Source organism: Aythya ferina (genome assembly GCF_964211825.1).
Source record: "Aythya ferina genome assembly, chromosome: 5".
Taxonomy (NCBI): domain Eukaryota; kingdom Metazoa; phylum Chordata; class Aves; order Anseriformes; family Anatidae; genus Aythya; species Aythya ferina.
The window spans coordinates 35,792,652-35,798,944 of record NC_140301.1 but is presented as its reverse complement, the minus strand read 5'-3'; positions in this window follow the sequence as shown (position 1 = coordinate 35,798,944).

The following is a 6,293-nucleotide window of genomic DNA, read 5'->3' as shown; positions in this document are numbered from 1 at the left end:
CACCAGCACTCCCTGGTCTTTCTCCATAGAGCTGCTTTCCAGCAGGCAACCCCCAGCCTGTACTAGTACATGGGGTTATTCCTCCATAGGTGCAGGACCCTGCACTTGCCTTTGTTGCTCTTCATGAGGTTCCATTCTGCCCAGGTCCCTCTGAGTGGCAGCGCAGCCTTCTGGGGTATCAGCCACTCCTCCTAGTTTTGTATCATCACCAAACTTGCACAGGGTGCACTCTGTCCTTTCATCCAGGTCACTGATGAGTAAGTTGAACAAGACTGGACCCAGTACTGACCCACTACTGATTACAACCTCTGAGCTCTGCCATTCAGCCGTACTAATCACAAATGATAAGTATAGCTCCATATCAAATAGTTTTACGATGTGTGAAGTCCTTGTTCAGGAGAGTGCAGTGAAACAACTTTTATCAAAGGCAAGTTAAGCCAAACTGCCTTTTTTAGGAATCCTTTTAGGAGTCCTTGATTTTACTATAGTTAAACATTTTTTTTTTTGCAACAGGATAAAACATATTTATAGTGAAAATGAGATCTCCATATTGACCTCTAGCTGGGAGAATTTGTGTTTTCTCTTTTTTTAGTGTTGTGTTAACAACAGTAAAAATATCCAAGCACAGAAATCTGAGGCATATTCTACTAAACACAAAAATGCTTCCAGATTTATCTTTTTTTTTTTTTTTTGACTCATCTAATTTTTTTATTTTTATTTTTTTCTTGTGGAATGGTACTTTTGTATCTGAATAAGACAGAATGTAATTTCAGAAATTATTTCAGATAAGAATTTTGATTGATCTATAAAATAACTTGCTGGCCTAGACTTCAAATGCTAAAAGTTCCAGGCTGGATAGTAGCAAGAGTTTTGTAACAAGATAAAAACAAAAACAAACAAACAAAACAGAAGAGTCAACATGAAAAAGCAGCATCTCCATGTTGAATTATTCATTATTTTCCCAGTTGTGTAGATGAGATGATACCTGCCATGAAAGATTTTCAATTCAGTAAAGTGGTTTTATTTTGTTTTGTTTTCAGGGAGATCTAGATATGATGACAAGATTATGTTCAAAGCATCCTCTTTTGGGGCTATGAAGAAAGAGTGTGATAGTTGGTATATTTTTGTTTCCTGTTTCCTGCATGGTTTCTGCATGCAGCATGATACAGTCTGTTAGAAAGGCCATTCCAGAGCACTGGAGCAGAAGGTGGACTGTTTGCTTTATCCTGGATGCAAAGTGGATGAGCAACTACATTTTCCTAAGAGCAACTCGTGAACAGTGTTCAGCTGTGAGGGAGCCTTATGGACAGGGATAGAAAGGGAGATAATGAGATGAGACAAAAGAGGTACATGGTTGCAAATCTGAGGTAATGAAAGATACCCTAGAAATTTTGTTGATGTACTGGGTCTGGCTGGGATAGAGCTAACATTTTTCAGGGAGGCACTGATCTCTTCGCTCTGGTGACCAGTGGTAGGACCTGAGGAAACAGTATGAAGCTGTATCAGTGGAGGTTCAGGATGGGTCTTAAGAAAAGATTCTTTACTGAGAGTGTGGTTGAGCACTGGAACAGGGTCCCCAGGTCACAGCACTGAGCCTTCTGGTGTTCAAGAACTGTTTGGACAACTCTGTCATATATAGGGTCTGATTTTTGGGTGGTACTGCGTGGAGCCAGGATTTGGACACAATGATCCTTGTGAGTCCCTTCCAAGTCAGGACACTCTGTGATTCTGTGATTATTTGACACTATGTATGGAGCTGTGTTTCCCAGCTATTGCTGACCAGGGCTTGCACAGCTTTCTCTCTTTCCCACTCTGCACTGTCCCTCTCCCACTGCTCAGCAGGTAATATGGGATTGGGTGAGGGGTTGTGATGGCACACAGACAGGACAACTAACCTGAATTGACAAAAGAGACATTTCATACCATGTGATGTCCTGCTCAGCAATAAAAGATCATAAAAAGGAGGTTGTGGGGACGCTCATGCTTATGGTGTCTGTTTCTCCAAGCAGCTGTTACATGTGCTGAGGCCCTGCTTTCAGAAAGTAGCTAAACATCACGTCAGCTCTTGTACTCGTGGGGGACTTCAACTTCCCTGACATATCCTGGAAGCACAACACAGCCCTGAGAAAGCAGTCTAGGAGGTTTCTGGAGAGCGTGGAAGATAGCTTCCTGACGCAGCTGGTTAGTGAACCTACCAGGGGTGGTGCCCTGCTAGACCTTCTCTTCACAAACAGAGAAGGACTGGTGGAGGACGTGATCGTCGGGAGCTGTCTTGGGCAGAGTGACCGCGCAATGGTGGAGTTCACTATTCTTGGCGAGGCCAGGAAGGGGACCAGTAAAACCGCTGTATTGGACTTTCAGAGGGCTGACTTTGAGCTGCTCAGGACACTGGTTGGTAGAGTCCCTTGGGAGGCGGTTCTGAAGGGCAGAGGGGTCCAGGAAGGCTGGGTGCTCTTCAAGAGGGAAATCTTAATGGTGCAGGAACAGTCTGTCCCCACGTGCCCAAAGACGAGCTGGCGGGGAAGAAGACCAGCCTGGCTCAACAGAGAATTGTGGCTTGATCTTAGGAGAAAAAAGAGGGTTTATAATCTTTGGAAAAGTGGGCAGGCCACTAGGGAGGACTTTAAGGATGTAGCGAGGCTGTGCAGGGACAAAATTAGGAAGGCCAAAGCTCATCTGGAGCTCAATCTGGCTACTGCCGTTAAAGATAACAAAAAACGTTTCTATAAATACATCAATGCAAAACGGAGGACTAAGGAGAATCTCCATCCTTTACTGGATGCGGGTGGAAACTTAGTTACAAGAGATGAGGAAAAGGCGGAGGTGCTCAATGCATTCTTTGCCTCAGTCTTTAGCGGCAATACCGGTTGTTCTCTGGATACTCAGTACCCTGAGCTGGTGGAAGGGGATGGGGAGCAGGATATGGCCCTCACTATCCATGAAGAACTGTTTGGTGACCTGCTACGGCACTTGGATGTGCACAAGTCGATGGGGCCGGATGGGATCCACCCAAGGGTACTGAGAGAACTGGCAGAGGAGCTGGCCAAGCCACTGTCCATCATTTATCAGCAGTCCTGGCGATAGGGGGAGGTCCCAGTTGACTGGCGGCTAGCAAATGTGACGCCCATCTACAAGAAGGGCCGGAGGGCAGACCCGGGAAACTACAGGCCTGTCAGTTTGACCTCAGTGCCAGGGAAGCTCATGGAGCAGATCCTCCTGAGAGTCATCACGCAGCACTTGCAGGGCAAGCAGGCGATCAGGCCCAGTCAGCATGGGTTTATGAAAGGCAGGTACTGCTTGACGAACCTGATCTCCTTCTATGACAAAGTGACGTGCTGGGTGGATGAGGGAAAGGCTGTGGATGTGGTCTACCTTGACTTCAGCAAGGCTTTTGACACCGTCTCCCACGGCATTCTCCTCAAGAAACTGGCTGCTCTTGGCTTGGACTGGCGTACGCTTCGTTGGGTTAGAAACTGGCTGGATAGCCAGGCCCAAAGAGTCGTGGTGAATGGAGTCAAGTCCAGTTGGAGGCCAGTCACTAGTGGCGTCCCCCAGGGCTCGGTGCTGGGGCCGGTCCTCTTTAATATCTTCATCGATGATCTGGACGAAGGCATTGACTGCACCCTCAGTAAATTTGCAGATGACACCAAGTTAGGTGCATGTGTCGATCTGCTTGAGGGTAGGAAAGCTCTGCAGGAGGATCTGGATAGGCTGGACCGATGGGCTGAGGTCAACTGCATGAAGTTCAACAAGGCCAAGTGCCGGGTCCTGCACCTGGGGCGCAATAACCCCAAGCAGAGCTACAGGCTGGGAGAGGAATGGTTGGAGAGCTGCCAGGCAGAGAAGGACCTGGGAGTGATGGTGGATAGTCGGCTGAATATGAGCCAGCAGTGTGCTCAGGTGGCCAAGAAGGCCAACGGCATCCTGGCTTGTATCAGGAACAGTGTGACCAGCAGGGCTAGGGAGGTGATCGTCCCCCTGTACTCAGCTCTGGTGAGGCCGCACCTCAAGTACTGTGTTCAGTTTTGGGCCCCTCACTACAAGAAGGACATTGAGGTGCTTGAGCGGGTGCAGAGAAGGGCGACAAAGCTGGTGAGGGGCCTGGAGAACAAGTCCTACGAGGAGCGGCTGAGGGAGCTGGGCTTGTTCAGGCTGGAGAAGAGGAGGCTCAGGGGCGACCTTATCGCTCTTTTTAGGTACCTCAAGGGAGGCTGTAGCGAGGTGGGGGTTGGTTTGTTCTCCCACGTGCCTGGTGACAGGACGAGGGAGAATGGGCTTAAGTTGAGCCAGGGGAGTTTTAGGTTAGATGTTAGGAAGAACTTCTTCACTGAAAGGGTTGTGAGGCATTGGAACAGGCTGCCCAGGGAAGTGGTGGAGTCCCCATCCCTGGAATTCTTCAAAAGACGTTCAGATGTAGAGCTTAGGGATATGGTTTAGTGGGGACTGCTAGCGTTAGGTCAGAGGTTGGACTCGATGATCTTGAGGTCTCTTCTAACCTAGAAATTCTGTGATTCTGTAATTTGACACACAGAGTGATATAAAGAGTGCCTAGTAGAGTGCCTAGTATGGCAGGATAATGTCCATAAAGTATGTAATCATTGATGCTTTTTTGTTTTTTGTTTGTTTCTTTCTTTTTGTTTGTTTGTTTTTACCCTTTTAAAAATATTCTCTTTGTGTCTCGTTGATCAGTGCTGTTTTTCTTGCTTTACTTCTCTTCACCTGTTCACTGTCTTATTAAACACTGATAAAATGGAATCTTGGTGTATAGATATAGCATGTTGGGATGGGAAATCAATTGGATCCAATAAGGAGCTATGCTTTTAAAATTTGCACATGTACCAATGCTATAGAAAATCGAACAGAATACATGATGGGATTGCCGTTCCATCAGAGAGAAAGCAAACCAAAACAAAAAAGCAACCCATAAGTGAAAGCAACTTACTTTCAGCTTAGATTTTCATATTATGCTTGACTGAGAATGGCAGCCCTTCTCTCTTCCATAAATGGCCCAGAACAAACAGCATAAATTCCAGGAGCGGTCTCAACCACACAGGGAGCAGGGTTCAAAGGCAGGAGTGACAGGGTGAGCAGCAAGGATCCATAACAGGAGCTATAGTCAGTGGCTATATACATTAGATCTAAATAATGACATCACAAGACAAGAGAACTTCGTAGTTCAGCACTTTGAATATTCCTTCTTTCACAAACATTGGTTAGCAGCATTTTTCTTAGAAAAACTGAGTTTATTAATATTTAGTATAGTAATATACATAAATCATATAATAAATGTTATATGCATGATGGACTGAAGACATGTTCTATTTGCCACTCCTTTTGTTTATATTTGGGAAATAGTAATCAGTAGATTTAGAGTCAGTTTCAATGTAAGAATGATAAACTCATAAAGAGCTTTCTCATAATGGTATTCCCTCTAGAAATACGATTTATGCAGGAGTATCCATCCAGTAGGCATGAACATCACAAAACAAAAACTGAAGACTTGTGTTTGTTTTTTCTTTTTTCCTATAAATGCTTTGGGGCAAGAAAAATGACATAGTGAACCCAATGTTTTTCTTCATTGTATGATTCTATACATTTATCTTGGAGGTTTATAATTTCCAATTACAATAAAAGACGACTTCACTTTTGTCAGTTTTGAAAAGCTTTGAAATTTTTCTGTCTGCATGGTATAATATTCGTATTGTGTTTCCTGCTGAAGTCCAGAAAACATGATTACTGGGAACAAAATAAGGTATTCAATATCAAAAATTTAAATGCATTTCTTCAGTTTCCTGAAAAACTGAACTTACAGAAACTTACTAACAAATTTTACATCTAGCAGCAAGAAAACACAATCTTTTTCCTTTATACCATGGCAATGAGCCTCAAATCAACCTCAGAGTATATCAAAGGATAGATGAATAAGTCATAACATACAGTTGAAGTAGAAATATAAAATAAAAGTGTGTTAATTTATAAATTCAATGAGATACCATAATATTTTTCTGTATGATAATTGAGCTTCAGCTTTTATTTATTTTTAGGCAGGAGTAGTGGAAATTAAAATTGGCTGACCAAATCATTCAAGTTCTTAGAGAAGCTATTTGCAACAGATTGCATCTTCAGCTTTTTTTTTTTTCTTTTTTTTTCTTTTAAATTCAACAATGGGAAAAGTGTTTTATACCATAATTGAGTTTAAAAGACTTGTTACTGAGGTTATTATTGACTATTTTGAAAAGTAAATCTCCATATCTCCTGTAGTGTAACCATCCAGCACCTCAGTGGGGTAGTAG